The sequence below is a fragment of the Mauremys mutica genome, unplaced genomic scaffold (assembly GCF_020497125.1).
Source record: "Mauremys mutica isolate MM-2020 ecotype Southern unplaced genomic scaffold, ASM2049712v1 Super-Scaffold_100089, whole genome shotgun sequence".
NCBI classification, from domain to species: domain Eukaryota; kingdom Metazoa; phylum Chordata; order Testudines; family Geoemydidae; genus Mauremys; species Mauremys mutica.
This window is the reverse complement of record NW_025423261.1, coordinates 902,407-924,598: the sequence shown is the minus strand read 5'-3', so window position 1 is coordinate 924,598 and position 22,192 is coordinate 902,407. Positions and strand designations below refer to the sequence as shown.

General features: G+C 51.8%; 1 non-coding gene across 1 annotated transcript; it reads left to right on the top strand.

Moving 5' to 3' along the window:
* The first annotated feature begins 3,558 nt into the window (after positions 1–3,558).
* Positions 3,559–3,631, top strand: TRNAM-CAU. Its single transcript has one exon. It is a non-coding gene; the product is annotated as a tRNA-Met (tRNA).
* The last annotated feature ends 18,561 nt before the right edge of the window (positions 3,632–22,192 follow it).

Sequence of the window (22,192 nt, the reverse complement as noted above, 5' to 3'; positions counted from 1 at the left end):
GCCTGTGATCTAGCAACTTCTGTTAGTTGCTGGAAGAAATCCTCGTCCACCTCATCCCCCTGGTCTGGTGGTCTGTAACAGACTCCCACCACGACATCACCCTTGTTGTTCATACTTCTAAATTTAATCCAGAGACTCTCAGGTTTTTCTGCAGTTTCATACTGGAGCTCTGAGCAGTCATACTGCTCTCTTACATACAATGCAACTCCCCCACCTTTTCTGCCCTGCCTATCCTTCCTGAACAGTTTATATCCATCCATGACAGTACTCCAATCATGTGAGTTATCCCACCAAGTCTCTGTTATTCCAATTACATCATAATTCCTTGACTGTGCCAGGATTCTAATTCTCCCTGCCTGTTCCCCAGGCTTTTTGAGTTTTTGGGGGCCCCTGGAGCGGGGTCCTTCACTCACTCCGGAGGCCCCGGAAAACTCTCGCGAGGCCGGGCGCAGGAGCTTCTTCCGCTCCCGGTCTTCGCCGGCGGGGGGTCCTTCCGCTCCGGGGCGGAAGGACCCCCCGCCAGCGAATTACCGCGGAAGCGGGACTTGCCGCCGACGTGCAGCCCAGTCTTCAGCGGTAATTCGGTGGCGGGGGGCCCTTCCGTTCCGGGACCCGCCGGCGAAGTGCCCCGAAGACCCGCGGCGGGGGCCCCCCTGCCACCGAATTACCACCGAAGACCGGGCTGCACTTCGGCAGCGGGTCCCTCTTCGGCGGTATTCGGCGGCGGGGGCCCCCACCGCGGGTCTTCGGGGCACTTCGCCGGCGGGTCCCGGAACGGAAGGACCCCCCGCTGCCGAAGACCCCGGGCCCCCGGAATCCTCTGGGTGGCCCTGAATGGAAAGGGGAGGCTTCAGCAGCAATTCGTCCCTCTCAGAGGGAAGGACTTCAGTCCAAAAGCGGCAGAGGTAGAGCTGCAGTTGATTGCAGCTTTTTTATTTCTTTTTCCACTTGGGGTGGCAAAAACACTGGAAGTGGCCCTGCTCCATGGAAGACAATTTGTTAAATCCCAGATGAGTGCAGTTCTATCAGTTCTCAGCCTGAGTCCTTAGGTCTTAATCCTGAGGATATTGTCCCATCATGGGGCCATTTCCCGCCTCTCTTTCATACTGAAGCACAATTTTCTTTGCTCAGACACAGGAACAGCAAGATTTTTCTCTGTCCCTTGTGCAAAGTAGGGGGCCAAATTCCATGGAAACAATGGACAAGCAGGGGACCCTGGGCACATCCAGCCCTGGCCGTGAGATGTTCCCTCCCCTCTTTCTTTATGCCCCTGTTGTTATTTCATGGATTGTCTGGGATGGGGGAAAAGCTGAGTTCACTCCAGGTGGAGGGGAAAAAGGACCCTGAAAATCTCAGTACCCAACCCCTGCTACCAGGATCACCGAGGTGCTGGGAATCTGCATGGGAAAGGGACTGTGTGAATTGTCAAGGTGGGGAATGATTAAATATCTACAACTAGATCCAGCTCATTAACCACTGACACAGGCTAATCCTCCTGCAGATAGAAGGGAAACTGGGAGTGATTCTTTGCTGTACAGCCATGGAAACAGTGACCCAATTGCACTGCAGTGAATGTGCTGGGGAAAGCTGGACTTCACAGGCAGGTGGCAACAGCAGATCCTAGAAACACCTGGAGCTTCCCACACCACTGCTGCCACCAGGGTCAGGTGCTGAGCGACTCACAGCGCCCCTCCCCTCCCATTACCTACCAGCAGGGGGTGGCAGCACCCCCCACCCAATGCAGGGGAGAGGGCTGAGTGTATCTCTGCACCCTGAGTCCAGGGCACCCACTCTCTCTGCCTCACACATCGAATCTGGCCCTGCTGCAAAGTGACCCCTAAGAACCAGCAGCCTCCAGGACCGCAAGTTTGGCCCTCAGAGGAGGGAATGTGTCCCCCATGCTGCTCTTAGGCCACTGGCTGTTCTGAAAATAAGACAGCTCTGAGTGTAACCTATAGCACATCTGGGGATGTAGCTCAGTGGTCGAGCACATGCTTTGCATGTGGTCCTGGGTTCAATCCCCAGCATCTCCAGGTTCTTTTCACCCTGTTGCTTTGCTCATGCCCAGAGAGGATGTGGCCCAGCAATCTCCCTGCAGGAGTTTCAATCCTGCTGAGGGAGGGGCAAGTGCCAATTGAATGCAAGGTCTTGGGGGGGGTTCTGCTCCTAAGTCACCTTGGTACATTTAAGATTCCCACCTGCTGTGCTGCTTCAGATAATGTTAGATGAGATGGGCAAATCCTCCAGCACTGGAGAGAAAGGTCCCATCTGCACAGACTGAGAGGCAAAGGGGCCGCAGGGACGAACCAGCCACTTCTGGGAGTGGTGTGCCACATGGAGCAAAGGTGGGCAGGATGCCTCCTTAGTCCCCTTGTGCTGGTGGTGGCGGGGGTCCCCGGACCCTTTTAAATTGCCCAGGGATGGCAGGCGGGACCAGGGAGACACTCCCAAGGGCCTAACGTTACTTTGCACAATAATAAATCTTGGAACAGGACAGAAATGAAATGGCAGTAGAACCTAAGGAATTAAAAGCCTCCGGATTCTTGTGTGTGCACTGACTCCGAACGGAAACTGTAATTTGACTCGCTTTGTGTCTGCGGCTGGTAAAATATCAGGACAAAATCATTCCAGTGATCGTGACCCTGGGTTTGAGGCTTTGGTCTTATTAAAATGTAACTAGCCTGTTACACTTGTGTTTTTAAAGGTGGCTTCCCCAAGCAATCCCGAGTTGTTCTTCCCACAGCTGGGTGATGGGGGCAGCAGGGGATCTCCCCAATCTGGGGGAATCTCTCTGGGCCCCACTGTTAGTTCTCCATCCTTTCTCCTCCTAATCACAGACACCCCTCCCCTCCCCATTATCAGTGTTTTAGAGCGACTCCTCCCTCCCTTTATGGGATACAGACTCTCTGTGACAGAGACTAACTGGGGCTCCTCTCTGCACGGCCCCAGTGGGGAAGGAAAGAGACTGTGCTGGGGGGAGAAGCTGGGCAGAAGAAGTCAAATGGGGCTAAACCAGAATCGAGGAGATTTTCTTCCTGTTAAAATGTCCTGGAGTCTCATGGCTGAAAAGCCGCATCTTGAGTTAGGTTTGATGCCTCAGCCTGACAATCGCCAGGCAAAGGTGTGACCCACAGGGACTGATAACTGCCTGCTTCCCAGTTTTGTTTAAAAAGCCCCTGCAGTGGTCCAACTGGTTAGAGCAAAAGGGGCTCATGCTGGGATTATGAGTTCAAGCCTTATCTGAACCATTGGTTTGTATTACCTGTACAGTTTCTCCAACTTGCTTTGCTTAATCTCCATGGAAAATGCCATACTAGGAAAAAGAGAGTAAGTTCTAAAATGTGGAAGTAGGTGCACAGCTTGGAAACATCCCTCCTGTGCTGCCATTAGTTCCAGTAGATTGTTCACTGGCAGCCTGAATTGATTTCTTTGCTGCTGCCAGGAAAAGTCTCTGGTCACCAGAGCTCCCTGCTTCTTCCAGCACATCTCTGGCTCCTTCCCTGCCCCAGTCACTGCTGTAAGAGGGTCCGATATACACTGAGCCAAAAACTTTTCCAAGCCTTCTCAGCGCAGTTGGCAGCATGTCAGTCTCATAATCTGAAGGTCCTGAGTTCAAGCCTCAGAGAAGGTAATGGCTTTTGCTCCCTGCTTCAGATTTTCTACAGGAAATCAGAGAAAAGAAACTAGAGGAGAGTGGTTTCTAGACACCCTCCCACCCATCTAACACACACACACACACAGACTTTTCTAAGGCATTTTCTTTTCCTTCTCTATGGACCTTGTATTTTTCACAGAGCAAAATAAAACAAAAACATGCAAGTCCAAGCCTAATACAGTATGAAACTCAATACAGATCAAATCTCTCCCTCAGAGATCTTTCAATAAGCTTCTTTTGCAGACTAGACTTATTTTATGTCTGGGCCCAATCTTTTCACCTTGTATAGTCCGTGTTCCAGCTTAGGTGGTAGCTAGGGGATGTCTCATGACTGCAGCCATGTTTGTTCAGTTCCACCCCCTTATACAGCTTTGGTACAAGGCAGGAATTCTTTGTCTCTCTCTTGGGGAAGAACCCCAGCTTTAAGATGGATTCCTGTACCAGGTGACATGGTCTCATGTCCTGTGAGATCCCAAGCCTTCATTCTTCCTGGCCTGATTCACAGATGGTGCAGGACAGAGCCATCTCCAGTCAGTTGTCCTGGTTAATGGGAGCCATCAAGAGTCCAAACCACTATTAATGGCCCACACTTTGCATCATTGCAACAGGACCTCAGAGTTATAGTTCATATTTCTAGTTTCAGATCCAAGAATGAACGGTTCATACAAATAGGATGAACACACACAGTAGATTATAAGCTGTGTAATGATACCTTACAAGAGACCTTTTGCATGAAGAATAGTCCACTCACTTTATATTCACACTTATTAGCACCTTTTCATAAAATCCTATGGAGTGCAACGTCACAGCAGGGAAAGGGTTTGACTGCGGCACCTGGGAGCAGTTGAGTTTCATGTTCAGGCTGTGGTATGAGTTCCTCCAGGTTTCTCATAAGCAGACAGGGACCTTCGCGGGTGCTCTCGATACAGGAATGGCCCAGAAACAATAAAGTGATGGGGATTGCATTTTCCTTTTTTATTTCTGTATTTCCAATGACATTTCTGTTTGTGATTTCGTTTTGCTTTGTATAACTGTGTTTTCTCCTGGATTTGATATTTAACTAAAAAAAGAATAAGGCCTCAGGGCGCCGGATGGAGGAGCAGGCTGGGGCTAGGACTGCTAAGACAGCACGAGTAGCAGGTTTTCTGTATTGTTTCCTGCCCTCATTTTCATGACGAGTTTCTCATCTGCACAAAATTTGCTTCTTTTATATGTGAGCCTGGCTAGCTCAGTTGGTAGAGCATCAGACTTTTAATCTGAGGGTCCAGAGTTCAAGTCCTTGGTCAGGTGAAGCAAGAACCCTTCCCGTCAAAATGGAAGAAGGCATCTCTGTAGGGTGTTATTTGACCTTTTTTCCCCAGGACTTGGCTTTTCACTAGGAAGGGCCATGTACTGCCTGGGACTGAAGGGGCAACTTCCTCACACGCCCACTGGCCTCTCAGGCTGGATTAAGAAAGGCCTCTGGGAGCTGCAGCAAACTGCTGCATGACAACTTGGTGAGCAAAGGCAGGGCTGCCCCCACAGGGTCATCCTCACCAGAGCTCAGCAGAGGTCTGGGGGTTTCCTATTGGTCCCATGCTGTAAGGGCAGCACTCGGGACTTTGAATCCTGCAATCTGAGCTGAAGTCTCAGTAGGATCTGAGGGCAATTCCTGTGCCACAAACCCTGCTGGGTCTTCCAAGGCTCTGTCTTGCTCTCTCAAAGGCCATGAAAGCCTGTCTTTTGCCCGCTAGCTGTTGTGACTTGAGCACAAGAGGGGACGTTTGATCCAGAAGCCTGGCCGTGCCTGGAGTCCTGTAGGTGGGGATGCGAGTTGCGTTTCCTCTCAGTCCTGAAGCTGGGCTGCAGCCTGGCCTAGGAGGCAGCCCTATTGTTTGACCTACTGGCCCAAAGTCACTTGGGCGGTGTTGGTCTTTCCCCAGGGATGCTGAAGGGCCTAAGGGAGGGAGGCTCAATACTCCCCCTATCAGTCAGGGCGGAAGAGAAGGGCTGCAAGCAGGGCCGGCTTTAGGCCGACTTGCCCGATTCCCCCGAATTGGGCCCCGCGCCTGAGAGGGCCCCGCGCTGGCAGCGTCTCCCGGAAGCAACAGCTGTTGTTGCTAGGCAACGAGAGACGCTGGCCGGCTGAGGGCTGAGGCAGCCGCGTGGGTGTTGCAGGTCAGGAGGGGGGAGGGGGGAGAAGGCACATGTGCTTTGCAGCCCTCCTTCCCCTCCCCCACCCCCAGCACTCACCTGGAGGAGACGCTGAGGGAGCTTCCGGTCCGGTGGGAGACAGGAATCTCTGCCGTGCACCTCACTCACCTGAGCAGCTGCTGGGGCTTCCAGCGGTGAGTGTTTGACCCTGTGATTCCCCGGAGGGTTGTAATATTGGGCTGGTGTTGTGGTTTTCGTGGTGTTGCTGTTTGAGGGTGAGTTGGTGCCTGCCTGTGTCTGGTTCAAAACTAAAGTCGGGATCATGTAACCCAGGAAAAAAGCCCCGAGCCGGTACTTTGTGCTGTGAACTCCAGGTGAGAGAGAAAGGGGGGTTTGGAGGAGGAAACCAAATACATCAAGAGGGGAGAATGCGAAAGGTCTGCAACACGGCAGGCTGAGACTTCTCTCCCCCCCTTTCCTGGCAAGAGGGGAAACTGAGGCATGGCATGATCTGATTCCCCTCTCCAAATTATTTTGCAAAGAAAGAGGATGGAGGCTCCTATCCAGACCAGTTCCCTCCCATCAACTCTGCTTTCCCTGCTGCAAGAACTCTGTAGGGGCTGAATATTTCCATTAAACTATGGCACCTTCATTTGCCCTACAACAATAAATTAGACCAGCTTTCGGGGGGGGGGGGGCTATTCCCCTCCCCCAAAGCTGTGGGGATATTAAGGTTTTTTTGAGGGGGGGCATGATAATATTCCAGATCAATCAAATGCCCAGCTCAGCTTTCTAGCCATCCAGCAGCTCTAGGCAGGGAAGGAAGGTGCTCTTGGTGCAGAGTGGTTGCAAAACAGGGGTGAATTTAGCGGGGGGGGGGGCGGTCCGGTTGAAATCCCGCCTCATGCAGCCATACAGAATCGCTGGCAGTGCTGGGAGAGGCCAGGAGTGGAAGCAGGTGCCCTGGGGGTGGGGGGTCATTCGTCCTCAGTTCTGGGCTCTGGGATGGACTAGGCTGGGTGGTGGGTTCAGTCTAGTCTTCCAGCCTGTTGCTCTCACTGAGGTTTGTGGTTTTCATCTGGCTCCACCGAAAAGAGCAAACAAGCCCAGTAGAAAAGTGGGGTGAGAGAGGCGGGAAAGGGTGTGTAATGGGTTAAAGTGACCCATCAACGAAAGAGTAAAACCAGAGTTTGACTGGGTTTCCCCCCAGCCACCACTCCTGCAAACACTGGGCAAGGGGCAGCCCCATTCCCCACCGAGGCTATGGTGAGGGGCAGCAGAGGAGGAAGGAAGCCACATGTGATGGCAGTCCCCTCCCCTCCCCTCCCCCCCAAGCACCCAGCACCCCATCTCCGGCCCCCAAACTCTGTCCCAGAGCCTGCACCCAGCCCTCCGCACTCCCTCCCAGAGCCTGCACCCCTCCACCCTTCCTGCACCCCACCCCGTGCCCCAGCCCAGAGCCTGCACCCAGCACCCAAACTCCGTCCCACTCAGCCTGGGCAAAGCTCTCCTCCATCTGGCTCCCAGCACCTCTGTTGCATCGCAGGCGTATATGAACAAAGCTCTTCAGTCAGTTTGATTGGCAGCAAAGTCATTTATTTCTCTCCAGCATACATCTTTATACTCTCGAAGCAGGCAAGCAAGCAGTTGCTAATTGGTTAACAAAATTAACACACCCGCAGCTGTGACTTCATAGAACTAGCCAAGGCCAACTTCTCAAAACAAAGCTCAAAGCCTAAGTAACCCATCCTAAAAACCTAAACATCTTAGCTTCCCACACTACCAGCTGCCAAACCAGCAAAATATTCCCAACACCTCCCCCCTCTACCCAAAATCAAAAAGGAGGGAAAGAAAAAAGGACTAAAAACATAAGCAAAACATTTCCAACTTATTACAGCATAACACCACAATCTATCACAAACCAAAATTAAAACTTTATAAAGCCAACCTATATAACCATGCAATTCTTAACATAACCCTAACAACACCAAACAAAAACAAAGCACAACAAATAAATGGTGTAAATTCTACAGGAGTCCCCCCTTCTCTATAGCACACCAACTTGTGGCAAACTTCTATTACCAAATCATCCCTCAGATGTCAGGCGATCAAACTGACACTGAGGGAGGGGGGGGTCCTAGAAAAAACACAACATAAACCACATAAAACGCAAAAGACAATTCTGGCCAGAAAAACAAACAAACACCACAAAACAAAACATAAAACACATAACATAAATTGAACTCCATAAATAAATGCATGGTACATAAAATGCTATGCAGCTAACACCAATTTTCTTAATATCTAAAAAACAAAACAAAACTACCCCTACTGGGCAAGCAATCATTACATACAATATACAAATACCCTTAGTACCATCAGGCAAAAAAGGAAAATTACATCATCAATTAAATCATTTACAGTAATACAATTGCATCCTGGCTTACTTGTAAATTCAACTGCTATTCCCTCCAGCAACCACAGAGTTAACTTTGTACTCTGCCTAACATTACTCGCTTGTAGTTAATTACCTTTTCTATCAACTGCACCCTCAAGGTTATCAACCAGTTTTCCAAGCTTGTTGTCTGTTGCCTGCCCGCTTGGGCCCGATCCTTTTTTCCTTTCCAAGCCTCTGTCTATTGCCTACCTGCCTAGGCCCGATCCAAAGCACTTTACATAAAGGTATTTTGCATCACATAAATTCAAAGCCATTCTCCCAAATTACCTAAATGTATGCCTAAATAACACCATAAACTCCCCCCCCTTTGAGAATACTCAGCAAACCTTTTGGCTGAGTTTTCTCAAACTTTAAAAACAAACAATTAGGCTCTAAAAAACAGGGATTAGGAATGGGGGGGGGGTAATATAATTTACAATCCAATTAGGGAGGGCAATACATGCTAAAAAAAAATTCCACAACACAGGGCGCAGCCTGTAAAATAAACCCCAAAATCCAATCAATACCACGGTTTGTAGCAGGAGTCCAAAATTTTTTCCTGCCAGTGTGCAATTCTTTGCTTCTTTACCAGGGTCAGTTCTCAATGCCCTTTTAGTCAGGAATTTCTAGACATTGGCAATATCAATGATGTGAGTGTTTTTTCTTCTGTTCCACCACCATCGTGGTTCAAGTTTTACGGGGGAAATTATCAGGACATCATCCTATACATTCAGGCAAAGCAAAAATTATCTCAACCAATTAAATCATTCAGGGAGGATCAAACAAAAAGGATCCTGGCACAGCTAACAAGCAGTTGTCCTCCAGGGGCTCAGGGTGTGTACATCTTGTTGCTTTCTCAGTCATTCCATCCACCATTGCAGCAGTCATCTCTAATACTGATACTGTTGCAGTTTCTTCAGTCCTACTGTTTGCAGCCTCAAATCCTGAATGAGCAGTGGTAATATCTTGGACTAGTTCAGGAAATAGTTTTCCAGGCACTGCTTCTAAAGGCTTTAAAGTTTCAGCTGAGGTTTCCATAGATGTTACAGTTTCTGCAATGATTTGTTCTTCAAGTGCTGCAGCTGTAACAGGCACAAATGTTTTTTGAGCCCCAGAGCTTTCAATACTAAAAATGGGTGAGCCAGTATCTGCCAGCTGCACAGCTAAATTCTCTTGCTCCTCTTCGTCTCCCTTTCCACACACAGGCAGTTCTTGAGGACACATGTCGCTCTGTAGAGGGGCCCCATTTACAACTGCCCCTGGGCATTCTGATACTAGGTTAAATGGCGCATCTCCTACATCATTCTGCATGGGGGCCTCAGCTGCAACCGCTTCAGTGGGCTCTGATTCCAAGGTAAACACAGGATCTTCTACCTCTGTCGTCCCAGGTGCCTCAGTTACCCCACTCTGCATTGCATCCCCAATAAAAGCTTCCTGAGTGATCTGCCACCCATCGGATCCCTGAAGCCGAGCGGTTCGGGTGGGCTTGCGCAAAGTGATGTCCATAGCAAAGGCAGGTTGGGGAGGGCCAGTGGATCCAAACCCTCGAGACCCGCGGTCAATCGGGGTCGATCGGGGCACACATCCCTTGAAAGGTATTAACTGAGCAAGACGTGTACCAGCAGTTATAGTCACAGGGGGACAAAGGGCACGTACCATTATCCCAATATTCCCCGTATAATCGGCATCAATAAGGCCAGGCAAAACAAAAATACCTTGTTTTGATGTTGACGAGCGGCCAATCAAAAGGGCACTCAGGCCAAATCCTAATGGGCCATCGGTGTTGGAAGGAAGAACTTGAACCTCGTCAGTCTGTAAAACTACATCTGTCGCTGTGGCCAAATCCACTCCGGCACTGCCACGGGTTGCTCCGGTGAGGTGTTCCAGGCAGCCGGGTTGGCGGGTGGAGGCACTTGTGTCGTCGCGCTCCTCCGAGGGGCGCTCTGTGATCCGTTTCCCGGCAGCGGTGTTCCATCCTTCTTGTAACGCGCCCAACAGTCGGCGGCGTGATGTCCAAACTTATCACATCGTGTGCAAGCGCCAGTTGCAGCTTCAGGTAACACATCAGAGGCCCACTGCTCATTTTGCATAGGGCAGTCCCGCCGGAAATGCCCGGGTTTTCCGCAACCAAAACAGGGGCCGGCTGGCCGGGTAGGTTTTCTAGCCCCCCGCTGTCGCCCGAGCAGGGGTTGTAACGCCACGGCCAGTGCAGAGGCCTGTGCCTTAGCATGAATTGCTGCCTTATCCGTCTCCTCAAGCATAGCGGCCCTACCACATGCCTCAATCATTTCCATCAGGGTCGCAGTCTTGGGCAAGGTGGCTAATATACGGCGGCAAGTGGGATTTGCATTCTGGGTTGCAAGATCAAGTCCAACTGCAGTTCTGGCTTCTGGCGTCAGATTGGGAGATCTATCAATAGCCTCTCGAAGGCGATCCAAAAAGGTGGAATACGGTTCCGATGGGCCTTGCATAATTTTAGCGTAGGGAGGGCTCGGCTTTCCCATCTGGGGCACCGCTTTAAAGGCAGCCAAAGCCAGTTCCTGCGACTGCTGGAGGATCCGGGGATCGAGGCGGGCTTGCAAATGCGGGTCAACAAAGCGACCGGCTCCCAAAAACATATCAGCAGTGGCCACGCGCCGAGGATCATCATCCGGTAAATCCAAATTGCGGACAAGAGCCAAGTCAACTCTCTTAGCCCAATCATCTTTCCACAACAGTTGCTGTGTAGGTGTAAGAAGCATGTCAGCTAGCTTAATCGCATCGTACGGACACATTGCTTGGCCAGCAAATACCTGTTCAATGATAGACTGTACATACGGATTATCTAGTCCATAAGCCATGATCGATTTCTGTGCCTCACGGATCAACTTCCAGTCCAAAGGGGCCCACCGTCTATAATTAGGGTGTTGAGGGTCTGGCGTAATCACCGGAAAGGCCTCAGGTGTTAGACCTTCAAGGATGGCTTCTCTTAAAACCCCATGCCAGCGCTGTACCGGATCCGGAGGGTCCCCAGTTGGAGGGTCCCCGGGGCCAGGCGGGGCGGAAGGGCGAGTCGGATGAAAGCGCTCGTGAAGATGCGACCGCGATGATCCAGGTGGAGAACCTTCCAATTGGTCCAACTTGTCACATATATGCTGCAGCTGTCGACCCTGGCGCTCCATCTCCTTATAGAAGGCATCAGACTGAGTAAACTGAGTAAACGTAGTCAAATCGGGATATGGGTTCGATGGCACATGTTCCACCCGAGCCTCCTCTGTCCCCCCGCAATCATGGCACCCCCAGGCCCCGTGGACACAGCATGGCTTTGGAGGGGGTGCATACGGCAAGGCTGTCTCCATAGGCTCGGGCGTATCGGGGGGTAACGGGACCGTAGCAGGATCAATCATGTCAGGGCCGATAGCCACATTGGAGGGTAGTGGGGCCGTAGCAGGGGCAACATCATCCATGGGGAAGGGGTCGGAAGCCAAAGGTATCACAGTGTCCTCACCACCGAAAAACTCTCTGGCTCCAACCGGCAACACAGAAGGCATTCCGGGCGTTGGGCGGCAGAGCTCAGAAAGGGCCGCCTGCACTCCTGCCTCGGCCGCGAGAGTTTCTACTATCTCCTTCGCCTTATTCCATACTGGACTCAGGGAGAAGGCCTCCTTATCGCCCTGAGCCACCGACTTCCAAAGCTCGGAGCCTAGCCGCTCCCAAACAGTTTTATCAAAAATTGTACTTGGTTGAACAGAAAGTCCCCTTCTCCGTCCCCACCGCAGCAGACGGGATAACGTATCAGAGGGGAGCTTCTCTCCCTGCCGCTCCGCGATGCGCATCAAATATTCATGCACCGTCCTTTCTTCCGCTGATGCAGCGGTTCCCATGTTAGCTGCTCACCTCTGGGCTGGGGTGTGCCTCCCTTTTCAGACGCCCTGCGGCTTGCCACTCGACACTGAGCTCAGGTGCGCCCCTCTTTTCGGACGCCCTGCGGCTCCTAGCCGCTCGACACTGAACTCAGGTGCGCCCTTCTCTTCGGACGCCCTGCAGCCGCCGCTCGACACTGAGCTCAGGTGCGCCCCTCTTTTCGGACGCCCTGCGGCTCCTAGCCGCTCGACACTGAGCTCAGGTGCGCCTCCTTTTCTTCTTTTCAGTTCAGGCCACCAACACTATCCTCATTCAATCACGTCGGGGTCACCATTTGTTGCATCGCAGGCGTATATGAACAAAGCTCTTCAGTCAGTTTGATTGGCAGCAAAGTCATTTATTTCTCTCCAGCATACATCTTTATACTCTCGAAGCAGGCAAGCAAGCAGTTGCTAATTGGTTAACAAAATTAACACACCCGCAGCTGTGACTTCATAGAACTAGCCAAGGCCAACTTCTCAAAACAAAGCTCAAAGCCTAAGTAACCCATCCTAAAAACCTAAACATCTTAGCTTCCCACACTACCAGCTGCCAAACCAGCAAAATATTCCCAACACACCTCTCCAAGGGTTGCAGCTGTCTGGAGGTGCTGCCTTCCACACCTTCCTCAGTCACCCCTCATTCATTCAACAGGGCAACTGATTACAACGTGGGGGGAAGATCTTATTCTACTTCTAGCAAAAAGACATTTTTCTTTTACCTTAATTACACTACCTTAGAGGCCTGCTATAACATATTACCAAGGTTCACTACAAAGTGATATACAAGTTATACAAAAATGCATAATGCAGAGATTTATCTACAACTGCATTGATTGACTGCTGTGTGCAGTAATATAGTGACCCCTGGGTCTTTGAATGAGGCGTTATACTTGGGGGGGAGGGGGAGGGGGCAAGTGGCGGGTGGGCAAAGAGGCGAGCAGTGAGGCAGCAGGGGCTCTAGGGGCGGGCATGGGGGTTTCTGGCAGGGGAGGGAGAAGGTGAAAGGAGGCGAGTGGTGGGTGGGGACTGACTAGGAGGGATGCAGCAAGCCAGCGGGGGGGGGTTAGGGGGTGAATAGGGGTGTGATGGTGGGGCTGAGCAGGGAGGGGGCAGGTCTTATTTTACTGCTGTGATCTGGTCACCCCATGTGTGCCGTGTCTTCCTGCCCCCGCCCCTGAACCTTGTTTCGATGGGGCGCAGCTGGGGAAGGAGGGTTTGTTTCCACGGGACCGGGCGGCGCTGGGGGGGGGAAGGAGGGGGCAATTTTATATTAATAAAGAAATATTTATAAATTTTAATAAAATAAACAGTGAAGAAAATCAGTTGGAGAACTATCAAAACAAATTATTTTCCTAATATGAAAGTGCAAATCAGCTAATTAATATATGATGCAATGTATGTAATAGATAATTTTGTTATTATTTATATAGTAATGGAAAGTAAATAATACATGGAAGAAATGAAAGGGGTTTTTTTAAGGGTTTTTTTGTTTTAGTCGTCCCTGCCCCGGCCCCATCGAAACTGTTCGAATTGGGCCCCGCACTTCCTGAAGCCGGCCCTGACAATGAGGCTAATCATCTAGTGGAACAAGCTCCGCAAGGGACGTGGTTAATTCCCCATCACTGCCCTGTGTAAATCAAGACCGCAGCTCTTGCTGCAAGACACCTGGTGTGTGGGTGTCCCTGTTCCCCCTTCAGAACCTCTGGTACATGGTGCTTCCCTTCTCCCAGTTCAAGATCCCCATCATGTGGGTGCTCCCATCCAGGGTCTCTGGTGGGTGTCTCTGTCCCCCACCCCATGAACTAGCTCCAGTGTGTGGTTTCCCCTGCCTGCCCCCATCCAGGATCTGTGGGTGTCTCTGTTCCCCTTTTCAAGATCCGTGTTGCTTGGGTGCGTCCCTTCCCTCAAGTCAGAATCCCCAGTGTGTGGGTGCTCCCATCCCCCCTGCAGGCTCTGCGGGGGGTGTCTGTATAAAAAGAGACCAGGTCGCACTGTCTTGCCCAGGCTACACTGCAGGGGCTATTCACAGGTGCGACCCCCTACTGATCGGCACGGGAGTTTTGACCTGCTCCGTTTCCAACCGGGGACGGTTCACCTCTCCTTAGGCAACCTGGGGACCCCAAGCTTCCCTGGAATCACCATATTGATGCCGAACTTAGTGTGGACATCCGATCGGCACAGCCCCGAACTCCTGAGCTCAAGCGATCCACTGGCCTCAGCCTCCCCAGAAGCTGGGATCACAGGCACCAGCCACAGGGCCCGACTGGTTACAGGGTCTCCCGCTTCCAACTTCAGGCTCAGCCTGGGAGCTCTGTGCTCTGAGCAGGTGGAAGTGGAGCCTGGAGCTGAGCTTATGCGCTGAGGGTTATTTGCACTGTGCGCTTCACATGGAGGTGAAAACACGGGGCACAGATCTTTGAGCACAACCCTCATCCTGAGGAATGGGGGCGGGGAGGCTGCATAAAGAGAGACCGGCTCTCCCTGGCGGGGCTGCAGCGGCTCTTCACAGGGGCAGTCCCACTGTCTATTGGTACCAGAGTTTTGAAAGCCTCATTTCCTGGGCGGGCTCCTCTCTCACTAGGGGGAACTGGCGGCCCCAAACTTCCCAGAAACCAGCATAGCGAGGCCAACCTGAGCACAGACACCTGCTCAGCACCCCGGGGTGCAGCCCTGAACTCCGGCAATCAGTTACGCTCAGCTGCCCACCCAACAAGCGTTACACGCAGGAGCCTTCGTGCCCCACGTGTTCAGGTCACTCCCAGCGCCAGCTTTAAACTCCGCTGCTCAGTTCTAAGCTTTGCCCACACGGGGGCAGCCTGGAGCTCAGCCAACGCCTCCCGTTGCTGGTTGCGTTTCCCACTCCTCGTGGCAGGTTCACACTGCGCAGGCAGATCTCTGAATCGGAGCCGAACCGTTCCCCAAATCCAGCGCTTTAGCAGCAGCTTTGCTAGGAAAGCGCTGACGTCCCCAAGTAAAGTAAGAGCCAGAGCGCTGTGTCCAGGATCTTCTATTGGGCCCCTCACCGTGGTGTCTGACAGGCGCAAGGAGAAACCAGGGAAATGTTTTCATGGCGTTTAAGGGCAGATGGGGCCATTAGCTCAGCTAGTCTGACCCCCGAATAACACAGAATTACACCATGACACGTATTGATCCCACAGACCTTAGACAGATCAAAGCGTTTCAGCCCTCAGGAAGGAGGCTAAACTGGGTGCCAGAGGCAGCGAACAAGGGGCCCCCAAGGCAATGGCAGGGAACTGACGAGGTGAAATATGCCCAGATGATCCCAGCAGGCGACCCACCCCCATGCTACAGAGGTGGGAGTCCCTGTTCCTCCTGCCCTTAAGAATCTCTGGTGGTAAGTGGGTCCCCCCAGTTCCCCAGATAAGAATCCTCCATGTGATTTCCCTGGCTTCACCTCCGGATAAGAACATTGTGTGGAGGGAGTGGGAGGAAGGTTGTCTGGCAGATATGTAAAGGTGGACTGTGGCTCCCTGTCTGGCCCAGGCTCCTTGGAGGAAGTGATCTCAGTATGTCTGGCTGTCTCCATTCCTCGCACCCATAAGAATCCCTGGTGTGTTGGTGCACCCTAGATCATTAAGGATCTCTGGTGGGTGGGTGTCTCTCTCGCCCTAGTCAGGATCTCTGGGGCGTGCCTGTATAAAAAGAGACTTTGACTCACCCAGGCTGGGCTGCCACCATGGAACAGACCAGGTCCTTCTGTGGAGGGTTTGCGTTCCTCCAAGGATGTGATCTCAGTGTGTGTGGGTGTCCCTGTCCCTTCAACCCTTAACAATCCCTGGTGCGTGGGTGCGCTGGGCCCCATTATAATCCCCTCTGTCTTACCCCCCATGAGGGATCCAGTGGATGTGGGGGTTCTCCATGCTACTGGGGGTGTCTGGTGCCTCTGACTCTCCTGGTTAATAGTGGAGTGTGTGGGTGTCCCCCAGCTCGCTAAGGATCCGTGTTGTGCGGATGCCCCGGTTCTTCTCATTAAGAATGGTGCAATGGAGCATATGGGTGTGTCCCCCACCCCATGAACTAGCTCCCATGTGTGGTTCCCCTGCCCCCGTCCAGGCTCTGTGGTGTGTGGGTGTCGCTGTTCCTCTTTTCAAGATCCGTGTTGCTTGGGTGCGTCCCTCCCCCCAAGTCAGACTCCCCAGCGTGTGGGTGCTCCCATCTCCCCCTCCAGGCTCTGCGGGGTAGGGGTGTCTAAAAAGAGACTGTGTCTCACTGTCTTGCCCAGGCTACACTGCAGGGGCTATTCACAGGTGCGATCCCACTACTGATCAGCACAGGAGTTTTGACCTGCTCCGGTTCTGACCTGGGCCAGTTCACCCCTCCTTAGGCAACCTGGAGACCCCAAGCTTCCCCAGGATCACCATATTGATGCTGAACTTAGTGCGGACACCTGATCGGCACAGCCCCCTGCAGCCCAGAACTCCTGAGCTCAAGCGATCCTCCAGCCTCAGCCTCCCCAGGTGCTGAAAACACAGGCACCAGCCACAGGGCCCGGCCTGCTTTGCAGTTTTGCAGCTGGAGCTTTAAACTCTGCTTGTGAGCTCTGTGCCTTGGCCAGACAGGGACAGCCTGGAACTGGGAAATGCTCCTGCTTCCCCCGCCCCCGTCTCATGTCAAGGTGCAGGCGCCGCTGTCCTCCCAGGTAAGATCCCGGATGTTTCGGTGCCCCCTTCCCCCGCCCAGGTGTCCGGGTACCTCTGCCCCCCATACAGAATCCTGGGTGTGTGGGTGTCCGTCCCTCTGCAGAGGATCCCGGAGTGTGGATGCTCTTGTCCCCCCCACACAAGATCCTGGGTGTGTGGGTGCCACGCTCCCCCCAGTAGATCTCTGGTGGGTGGGTCCCCAGGGTGTGAGCGCTCCCATCCCCCGATACAGGCTGGTGGGGGTATAACTGGCTCTCCCTGTCCTGCCCAGGCGCTGCTACAGCAGCTGTTCACAGGGGCAGCAACCCCAGTGTCACCCTGCAGCTTTAACCTGCTCCAGGGGTGACCTGCTTCACCCTCCTGTGGGAGCCCAGGGACCCCGAACTTCCCAGAATCACCTGATTGATGCCGAGCTTAGCACAGACACCGGCTCAGCCTGGCAGGGAGCTGCCCTGAGCCCTGACAATCAGCTTCCCTCCGCCTCCTGCTGCACAGCGAGGGTCCCACGCGAGAGGCTTCGTGCCCAGTTTGTTCAGGAGCGTCCCAGGCTCCAGCTGTAAACTCTGCTCGTCGGTTCTACTCTTTGGCCACACGGGGGCGGCTCTAACGGTCCCATCTAAACACTGTTTGCGTTCGACCCTTCGGATCGCAGATTGTAACCCGCAGGCAGATCTCTGAGTGCAGCCAGATCCCTCCCCAAACTGAACATTGAAGCAGCAGCTCCCATTGGAAAGATCAGGATTTTTGCCTTTAAAAACAAGGAAAATGTCTACAGCGAGAGACTGAAGAAGCTCAATTGATTTCATTGACTGGAGGTTAAGAGGAGATTTAATCACTGTTTTAAATACGTTTGACAAATTCCCAGAGGGGGGATATGTGATTTAAAGGGTTCTTTAATTCACCAGACAAAGACTGAACAAGACCAATTGGCTTGTAGTCGATGTCAGAAAATCCCACCTGGAAATGACCATTTTTTAACCGTGAGGCTAATTATCTAGTGGAACAAGCTCCGCAAGGGAGGTGGTAAATTCCCCATCACTTGCAATTTGTAAATCTAGACCGCAGCTCTTGCTGCAAGACACCTGGTGTGTGGGTGTCCCTGTTCCGCATTTCGGGATCCCTGGTACATGGTGCCTCCCTCCCACCAGTTCAGGATCCCCACAATGGGTGCTCCCATCCCCCCATACAGGCTCTGCAGGGGTGGAGGGGGTGTCTAAAAAGAGACCGTGTCTCACTGCCTTGCCCAGGCTACGCTGCAGGGGCTATTCACAGGCGCGACCCCACTACTGATCAGCACGGGAGTTTTGACCTGCTCCGTTTCCGACCTGGGCCGGTTCACCCCTCCTTAGGCAACCTGGGGACCCCAAGCTTCCCCGGGATCACCATATTGATGCCAAGCTTAGTGCGGACACCCGTTCGGCACAGCCCCCCGACCAGGCCAGAGAGAGCAGCAGGTTTCTCGTATTGTTTCCCACTCTTGTTTTCTTGACTAGTTTCTCCTCTGCACCAACTTGCTATTTTTCCCTTTGTGAGTCTGCCTAGCTCAGTTGGCAACACATCAGACTTTTAATCTGAGGGTCCAGGGTTCAAGTTCCTGATCAGGTGATAAACTACTCACTAAAACCTTAAACTGTGTTTCGGGAGTCCTCTTTGATGTTATTTTTTCTCTGCAGGATTTTCCCTTTCCTCAGAAGGGTCTTTTTGTGTGTGGGTTTGAAGGGGCAACTTCCTGACAGCCCCTCTGTCCTTGCAGCCTGGAGGAATAAAGGCCTCTGGGCATAGAGCATGTTCCTTCCCTGCACACACACACACACACATACAAACACACAGAATATCCCTAAGGAATTAGAATCACCTGCTGCCTTCCCCTGTCCTGCTGGATCCCCAAATGAGGATGCTCTTCAGCCTAAACCCATGTCCCCTCTTTTCCCAGTGCCCCTCAGACCCAACCCTCAGTCCCTCCTATGCTCACTGCTCCTCACTCCCAACCAGAGCCTGCTCCTCTTCACCCTTCTCCTCTGTCCCAACCCACAGCCCCCTCCTATTCCCAGTGCCCCTCAATCCCAACCCACAGGCCCCCTCTCCTCACGCTGCTCCTCAATCCCAACCCACAGCTCCCTCCTTCCCTCCAGCAGCAGATGCTTCAGACCCCCTCAGGAAGATTTTCTTGTAAGGTTTCATGTATGAGTCTGCATGTGGATTTTACAGTATGTTGGAAATATGTTGGGTTGCCGAAATGATCACTTGTGGCTGGTGTTGGATTCCCAGTCTCCTTGTTATAGGGGCAGGAGAAATAAAGGGTTGTTATCCTTGTTGTGTGAATCGAGGGCAGCACAACTGGGCTTGGCAGACCCTGATAGAGGGACTCACCCTCAATTCAATAGCACTTGCTAGGCAGGGGACATACGGTGCTTTCTTATTTTCCCCCTTTTCCACCCAGGATGGCAGGTGAACTGTACAGAGGCACCTCTGGGCTTGCACTGACTAAGGACATCAGCTGTGAGTGGGGTGCAGAGAGGGGATGGCTCATGTTAAAGGACTTTTGGTTGCTGGACTTACGAACCGTAGGGAGAAGGACACTGCCCAGCTTATCTGGGGGGTGGGTCTTTCCCTCGTGGTTTATGTTTATGTGTTGGGGCTGCTGACATGACTTCTGCTAACCCTGGACTTACATTGCAGTGTAGACATATCCTGAGAGAGCATCTATACTGTGATAAAATCCCACTGGCCTGGATGGTCTGATTTGGGCTCCTGGGGCTCAGGTTGTGGAGCTAAAAACTACAGCATAGACATCTGGGCTCAGACTGGAGCCCAGGCTCGGAGACCCTCACCCCTCGTGGGGTCTCGGAGGCTGGGCTGAAGCCCAAGTGTCTATGCTGTAATTTTATAACCCTGCAGCACAAGCCTCACAAGCCTGAATCAACTGACCAGGGTTTGAGACTAGTGACTTGGGAGTGTTAATGGCAGTGTAGACATAATGCTAGGCTGTGTCCACACTGTAATGAAACACCCATTGCTGTCCCGTGCCAGTGCAGGCTCCCAGGCTAGGGCTGTGGGGTGGTAAATTTGCAGTGTAGACATCTCAGCTCAGTCTCAATACCGGGCTCTGGGAGCCCTCAAGGTTGGGAGGGAGTTTAGCAAGCAAACAAGGTAAAATGGCAGTGGAGTATTACCCTGGACTCGATGGCATTTCTCCATTGGTCTGTCTGCTTTGGGGCAGGGACAATAACACGTCCTGCTGCATTCGTTATTTCAAAGGGCGGTTTAGGATTTTCATTCTCACACACGGTGCACAAAGCAGGACTCAACCCTCGGTGTAAACTAAATGAGCCATTCTGTGTGAGAGCCCAGACCTGCCCCTGAGGAAGCAGGATCATCTGTGACAGGCTGGAACACTGACCTATCAGCTCTTAACTCCCAAACTTTCAGTAAGTCTGTTATCAGTGCCTGTGAGTATAATTTAAACAACTATACTGGGCTGGACCAAAGAGCTCTGTGTTTTGTCCTCCCACAGTAGCCAATACCAGGTTGCCCGAGAGTTAGTCAATAAGGCACCACTAGGAATTGAACCCACGATCTCCTGTTTACAAGGCAGGTGCTTTAGCCAGCTAAGCCATGGTGCCTGCCTGTGGCAGCAACACACTGTCTGCCCACACCTGACTCCCTGCCATCCCCACTGGGGCCTGAAAAGCTTTGCTTGTGTTTGGATTCTGCAAAGCAGAGCAGCAGGTGAGGTTTTCCTTGCAAGCTCTGTAAGTGTGTGTGTGTGTGTGTGTGTGTGTGAATGAATCTTTGGCCAGGTCTGCACTACAAGGTTACTTCAGCATCATTATATTGCTCAGATGTGTGAAAAACACACAACGCTCCCTCGGTCAGCAGTTTTTGGCTGGCGCACACACTGCAATACCACATCTGGCGACAAAATTGCCCTGTTTTGGTGACAAAATAAAACCACCTCTAAGAGAGGCCTAGTGCTTTTTGCAGCAAACTTAAAGTGACAAATGTCAGTGTAAATGCTGCTGGTCATTATATCACCATAACTGGCCTCCACCAGTATCCCACCATGCCTGCCGTGAACTCACCTGCCCTGCATTCCTGCTACAGAGCCATGGGCCCCTCCCCTTTCATAGCTCCAGAAAGTTCTGACAGCTGAGCCACTATCTATACCGGGATTAGCTTGATAGAACTGCATTGCCAGCCTAAGTCATGTAATTACACCAACCTAATTTTGTAGTGTAGACCTGTCCAAAGAATCACACACACATCTTGGGAGCAAAACCTCATCTGCTCCTCTGCTTTATAGAATACAAACATGAACAACACTTCTCAGGGCCCAGTGGGGATTGGCAGAGAGTCAGGTGTGGGCCATCTTTATCCCAGGAGAGATGGACTCTAAGGGTACGTCTCCATTGCAATGTAAGCCCAGGTGTGGCATGCTGTGCTCAGAGCAGCACCTGGAAGCCCCATATTCACCACTCTCATATAATGATGCCATGGTTTGTACAAAGTCTGCCTTGTGACGTATCATTTCAAAAGTCTCGATCTGTTGAACATTAATATCGTGTTGGATTGTGTGTGCTCGCATTGGTTGGGAAGTTATGAAGTTTTGCTCTGTGTGTGTTACTGAGATATGTTATGAGGTTGGGAAATGCCCCCCACCAGCCTTTCAGGTGCGACAAGGGAGGAGCCTGACTCACTGCTGGCCCATTGAAGGGATCCACACTCCCAAGGACTATCCCAGGAACCGTGTACAATGCAGGCTTCTCCGAGATAGCACAGCGACAATGGACACTGCTTGACTCACATGGTAACAAAGGAGCTTCCTAGCAAGTTGGAAGAAACTATGAAAGAGGGGAAGAGACATCATGACCTGGCCTCTCTCCCCCACAACTCAGCAGCTGGAAACACACCTGGAGGACAAAGACTGACCTGAACTGACTCAGAAATCAGAAAAGAATAATAACAATAATACTTGCAAACCAAAGTCCCCAAACAGACTAGTATTGGTTTTTCAGCAGAAAATTTTCAGTTTGGGGAATTTTGTTTTCTCAGTCAGACCTTGCCAAGGGAAGCAGGGAGAAAATGTTTGAGTTGCCTCCTTCAGAACAGCTTGGCCTAGACACTAGCTCTGGTTCACTGCTCTGGCCTTGCTCGGGTTGAGGGTATTTTAATAATTTGGGCAGGTCCCAGGGTGTTTGGGGGAGAAGATGAGGATGTTCCCTTTTGAGATAAAAACTAGGAAATACAGGACTAGAGAATTTCTTTTTTTAAGAAATCTGGGATTTAGACATTTTATTTAAAGCAAGGGAGTTCTGAGTTTCTGAGAAGGTTTTTGTTTGCAAGAAGAAACATTGTTTGATCTGTCATTGTACCAAAGGGGGAGATGGTTGTCTACAAAGGAGGGGTGAAAACTAAACGCATC